Below are 6607 nucleotides of genomic sequence, written 5' to 3' on the forward strand. Positions count from 1 at the left end.
GTTCTATTGTTCCTGCTGCTCAAATGCCCACCCCCATCTCTGTCCTCTACCTTCCTCTCTCCTAAATCAGACCCCCTGAACTTCCCCTGGAATACTTCTGCTCCTCCCCTTCTGCAGGGCGCCTTCCTCACGCCACCCAGAGGGCACTCTGCCACATACAAACCTGATCGTGTCACCCCTCTGCTTTAAGCCCTTCTGTGGCTCCCCAGTGCCCCCAGGACAAAGCCCAGCCTCCTTGGCACCTTACAAGTTCTGCGTGAGCCATCCTCTGCTGATGAAACTGCCTCTGATCACAGCCGCTCAGGCAGCATTTCAGCTGTCTGCCATCCCGCAGGTACAATGGCACGATGCCTTCTCTCACACCTGATCTTTGCCCACATTGGGTCTCCCACCAGGTATGCTTTCTGCCTCCCCTCTCACCAGAAATCTCCCACCTCCTCTAGCAAGCTGCCCTCCGACAGCTGGCCTCTATGTCCTGGGGCTCCCACCAGGCTCTGAGCTACTGCCTTCCAGCACTCTCTGGGCATCTATCTACTAGAGGTGAGTTCCCGAGGGGCAAAGGCCGACTGGCTCTCACTTGTGTATTAACCACCTACTACATGTCTTCCTCAGGAGGGCATAGACATCTTGCTGGAAACTGGAGCATGGCATGGCCGCTCAACGCTGGGGCTCTGAGTGAAGCTGTGGGGTGCGCCTGACCAGACCTGGGGGAGACCAAGGCTGCTCTGAGGCAGTGATGTCAGAACTGGGTCTTAAAAGAATCAGCCAGGTGTCAACACACCATTCAACCAGGGTGGGCTTTCCAGGGAGCAGACCCCGGGAGCAAAGGCTAATCAGCCAAAAACCAGCTGGGGAGTGTGAGTGTGTGTGTGTGTGTGTGTTCGGTTGGGGGGCAGGGGAGGGGGCAGGTGGAGCTGGTGGTGAGGGTCCTCCTCTGTGGAGGGAAACAGGCAGCTGCCTGTTGAGGATTAGGGCATCTGGTCCAGGAATTTGAACTTGGCCAGGGGGTAACTGGAGCCAACGACCTGGGATTTGGAAAAGTCCCGCTGGTGGCTGGTGGAGAACCCAGGAACCTTCTGGGCGCCGTTCTGGGAATTTGTGGGGATACGTTCAGTTGTCGTGATGACTGGGGGCCCCGCTAGCATTTGGTGGTGGGCCCTGGATGCCGGCCACCCTGTGATGTGCAGGACTGTCCCCACCTTGGAGGATGTCCTGCAAGACTGTGACTTCCGAGTGTCTGGCCAGACATTCACGAGGAAATGGAGGAAAAACACCTGTTTGTAAGTGTCTGAGCCCAGGACCCAGGTATAGCTTGCACTGGAATAAGAGCGCTTTTGCAGGAATGCTCAGAGTTTTAACATACACTGAATCTGCTAGAAATACAACTTTCATGTAAATTGAAGAAAGATTGCTCTTTATTTTGTTCAGAACCTTACCCAGAGTCGTCACCATTTGGGAAAATTACCTACTTAATGTCAACAGTACTTGTGGTATTTGAGTTGCCAATACATCATCCTACATAGGTCTGCGTGTTGGGGCTGTTGCACGCAGGGGGGGTCCATGTGTAGGCGCAAGCTTCTCGTTATTTCATCACATCTTCCAGTGTAAATCAGTTAAGTGTATTTACAACTAGAAAGATCTATCATCTTCAATTTAACCAACGCTCATTCTGTTCTTAACATGTGCCAAGCACTGTTCTAAATGCTTCATGAATAATTACTTATTTAATTCTGATAACAACGCTATGCAGTCAAGTGCTGAATAAAGGGGAAAAAAAAAACTTTTTTGACTGGGGAGCTAACTGAGCACAGAGAAGTTAAGTAACTTACCTATGGTCACACAGCTGGGAAGTGGAGAAGCAGGATTTGAATCGGTGTCTGTACACTTCACCGTCAGCCTACAAGGCCGCCCTCGGATATTTCAGTCAGGGCACTGGGATTGTTTTCTGCCGAGGAACTGCACGCACAGTTCATTTCATTTCGGGGTAATAAGGGGTGTTACAAGACATTTGTTATCAAGGGGGAGTTGAAACAAGGTTAAGAACCACAGGTAGAGAGCTTGGCAGAGAACTGGGCTGCTCAGGGAGCTCACCGAGGAGGGTTGTTTGAGATAGGCAGGGGGCTGGGAGCAGACCCAGACACACCGCAACATTCTGTGGGGGGTAAGGGAGCAAGGAACAGCCAGGCAGGCAGGAGGGAAGCAGGGGAGAGAGTTGCAAGATGGACGGAGTGGGTGACAGCGAGGAAGGCTTTGGAGAGACCCAGTGAGGCCAGGGCTGAAGGCGGCCTCAAAATTGGCCCCAAAGAGACCAGGGTTACCTGAGCAGAGAGTGCCTCCACCGGAGCTGCGGTCGGAAGTGCACCCAGGGTTGGAGGAAGGAGCCGGAAGCCCTCCGCCTCCCGCTGCCTCCCAGCGTGGGGGCGGGGACGGAGCCGTTCGGAGGGCCACCGGCATCATCAAGGCAGAGGGGTGCAGAGTGAGGGGCAGACAGTAACCACGCAGCCCGTGCGAGGGGAGATGTAGTGGCCTGCTGGGGGCGACCAGGACAGAGGTCACCTCCCCTCCCCCGCCTGCCCTGGGGGCAGTAGCCCTCTCTTCACAGAGCTTGGAGGTAGACACTAGTATTGCCCCAGTTTACAGATGGGGAAACTAAGGTTCACAAAAGTAAAGACAGACCAACACAGTCTTGCCTAACGGCACAGGGCAAAGTCAGGATTCAAATGAATGGGGCCTGATGCCAAAATGGGAGCTCAGTTATGTCCAACTCTTTGCGACCCCATGGGCTGCAGACCACCAGGCTGCTCTGTCCATGGGATTTCCCAGAAAAGAATACTGGACCAGGTTGCCATTTCCTACTCGAGGGGAACCTTCCTGACCCAGGGATCGAACCCGTATCTCTGAAACTGTATCTGAGGGCAGGCAGATTCTTTACCACTGAGCCGCTAGGGTAGGAGCTACTGAGCACTAAGCTTTATGACTATATCTCCCTACGGTTGGTGGGAACCCACCCCAAGGCTGGGTGCCTCTGACCAGGGTAAGGAAGTGTAAGTGTTAGTCGCTTAGTCGTGCCCGACTCTTTGCAACCCCATGGGCTGCAGCCCACCAGTCTCCTCTCTCCGTGGGATTTCTCCAGGCTGGAGTGGGTTGTCATTTCCTTCTCCAGGGGATCTTCCTGACCCAGGGATCGAACCTGGGTCTCCTGCACTGCAGGCAGATTCTTTACCGATTGAGCTACAAGGGACGCTCTCTGATCAGGGAGCAGGCAGCAAACATCTCTTGAGCTGAGTGGAGTGCAAGTAGTCGCCCTGCAGTCAGAGGTACGGGAGGGGCACGGGTCGATGACACGGTTTCCTCAGCTCGAATCCAGCCCCTGCACTGATTAGCCGTGGGACCTGGGGCGGCCAGTTTCACCTCTCCGAGTCTCAGTTGCCTCATCCGTAAAATGGGGTCAATGCTGACCTTGCAGTGTCCTTGAGGGGATAAAATTAGGTCATGTTGGCTTCCTTCTCCCTTCCTCAGTCCCACCCCAGGTTGGGAGGATGGAGGAAGTGGGCTCTCCCGAAGGACCATCCTCTCAGAGGGGCTGGCCTACTCCGACCTGCTCTTCTCCAGATCCAGGCCGGGGATTGCGTCACCACGGTCCGCGCGGGTAACCTCGGTCCTGCCTACCACCGGCCGTCCACTCCCAGGCCCTTGCTTCCGGCTCACTCGGGCTCCCTCTGCCGGTGTGTTTAGTTCTCGCATCCCTCCCTCAGCGTCCTCATCGCCCGCCTCGGTGACCTCCAGACCTCGCAGGACACTCCCCATTCTGGCCACAAGGTGGCGCGTGGCGGCCACAGGACCGGGCGTGGGGCAAGGGCGGGGTTGGAATTGTTCAGTCGTAAGTCGTGTCGGACTCTTTACGACCCCATGGACTGCAGCACGCCAGGCTTCCCAGTCTTTCAGTGTCTCCGAGAGTTTGCTCAAACTCATGTCCATTGAGTCAGTGATGCTATCTAACCATCTCATCCTCTGTCACCCCCTTCTCATCCTGCCCTCAATCTTTCCCAGCATCAGGGTCTTTCCCAGTGAGTTGGCTCTTCGCATCAGGTGGACAAAATATTGGAGCTTCAGTTTCAGCATCAGTCCTACAAATGAATATTCAGGACTGATTTCCTTTGGGATTGACTGGTTTGATCTCCTTGCAGTCCAAGGGACTCTCAAGAGTCTTCTCCAACACCATAGTTCAAAAGCATCAATTCATCAGTGCTCACTCAGCTTTCTTTATAATCCAACTCTCACATTCATACATGACTATTGGAAAAATCATCGCTTTGACTAGGCGGACCTTTGTCAGCAAAGTAATGTCTCTGCTTTTTAATATGCTGTCTAGGTTGGTCATAGCTTTTCTTCCAAGGAGCAAGCGTCTTTTGATTTTATGGCTGCAGTCACTGTCTACAGTGATTTTGGAGCCCAAGAAAATAAAATCTGCCACGTTTCTACTTTTTTCCTATCTATTTGACATGAAGTGATGGGACCTGGTGCCATGATCTTAGTTTTTTGAATGTTGAATTTTAAGCTTTTTCACTCTCTTCTTTCACCCTCATCAACAGGCTCTTTAGTTCCTCTTTGCTTTCTGCCATTAGAATGGTATCATCTGCATTATCTGAGGTTGTTAATATTTATGCCGGCAATCTTTATTCTAGCTTGTGATTCATCCAGCCTGGCATTTCCCATGATGTACTCTGCATGTAAGTTAAATAAGCAGGGTGACAATATACAGCCTTGATGTACTCCTTTCCCAATTTTGAACCATTCTGTTGTTTCATGTCTAGTTCTAACTGTTGCTTCTTGACCTGCATACAAGTTTCTCAGGAGGCAGGTCAGGTGGTCTGGTATTCCCATCTCTTTAAGAATCCACACACAGTCAAAGGCTTTAGTGTAGTCAATGAAGCAGAAGTAGGGCTTAGAATGGGAGCTCAGAAAGGCACCCTTCTGACCCCGGAGCTCACTGTAAAAATGTGGGTGTTTGTGTCTGTATATCCAGAGACCCAGGGGGCTGTGGGGACCTTGGGGTCCTCCTGTTCTCTGCTTGGGGCTGCCTGGATCTCTGAGAAGCAGAATAAAGAGTACTTCCTTCAGCTCGCTATCACCCCCATTTTATAGGTGAGGAAACTGAGGCCCAGAAAAGGCATTCACGTGCTGGGGTCACTCTCTAGTCAGTAGTAGAGCTGGGCTCAAACCTGGATCTGTTTGGCTGATGAGACTGTAATTTTCCCAACGGGGTGGAGAAGGGCTTCCTTGTGGAGCAGGGAGAGGTGAGAGAATTAAAGATTTTGGTGGGGAGCTCCAGAAACCGGGGTTTCCCTGGTGGCTCAGATGGTAAAGAATCCACCTGCAATGCAGGAGACCCAGGTTCGATCCCTGTGTCGGGAAGATCCCCCTGGAGGAGGAAATGGCAACCCACTCTAGTTCTCTTGCCTGGAAGATCACATGGACAGGGAAGCCTGGCAGGCTGCAATGTATGGAGTCTCAAAGAGTCAGACAGGACTGAGAAACTAACACTTCACTTGTAAAAACCAAGAAGCAACCCCCACCCCATAAGGACCAAGACCAGAGGGTGGAGATGGGGCAGGGATTGGACAAGGGCCCGCCCAGGCCTTTGCTTCCCTCTCTGAGAACTTCCTGTCGCTGAAGGACAGCAGAGCCACTGCTGCCCGCCGCTCCTTTCCCAGAACCGCTACGGGCCATTGCCCATCCCGCCCACGTAGCCTGGAGCTCCATCAATTACTCAGGTCTGTCTCTCCAGACTGTGCCCTTGGGGTGTCAGGGACTCATACAGAGCCCACAGAGGGCCTGGGAGGCCCGAGTCCATGGTCACTGAATTGGGGCATGAGGGGTGAGTTGGCAGGGGCCAGCTGCTCATTTCAGGAAGTCCTTTCAGTGAGGGGAATTCTCCTTTCACCGCAGCTGAGGGCAGTGGAAGAATGGGCTGCGTTTTGATGTTGTAGTGCCTTTGAGATGACCTAGATTCCTGGGTCCAGCTCCTCAAAAGAACTCCTCCTCTCCACGCAAATAAATACTATTCCCCTCTCCAGCCTGGAGCAAGCAAACATTAAGTGCAGCAGGAGACTATGAGGTTAGACAACAAGAAGGACTTCCCAGCAGTAGAGCAGGGAGAGCTTGCCGCTTAGCGCTGCCGTAATGGGCTGCCTTGGACTGTAGGAAGGCTTCTGGAGTCATAAACAGCAGAGGTGAATATGTAGGCAAAGGGGAGAAATAGAAGAGACTCAGTTTGTCTGGTGAGGGGGTGGTGAGAATGGGGGCCTTAGCCTGGGGGCTGAGGTGAGAGGGGCTGTGTGTGGCAGTGTGGGAGTGCAGAGAAGGGGTGGGGGGGACCAAGGGACTCTGAGAAGGAAGAGCTGCCAGGAGTTGGTGGTGGACCGAATGTGGGGAGGGGGGCTCCCGCGGCAGCGGGGCGCCTGCTGGGGAGGGGGTGGGCACCTTTGTGGGTGGGAGGGAGCCCTGGGAGGGAGCAGGATGGGAGGACCAGGCTGAGTGGTAGGGGCTTCGGCTTCCAGCAGAGGGGAGGTCTAGGAGGGGAGCTTGGCCTGGCTGGGGAGGGAGC

Source organism: Oryx dammah, unplaced genomic scaffold, assembly GCF_014754425.2.
Source record: "Oryx dammah isolate SB20612 unplaced genomic scaffold, SCBI_Odam_1.1 HiC_scaffold_25, whole genome shotgun sequence".
NCBI classification, from domain to species: domain Eukaryota; kingdom Metazoa; phylum Chordata; class Mammalia; order Artiodactyla; family Bovidae; genus Oryx; species Oryx dammah.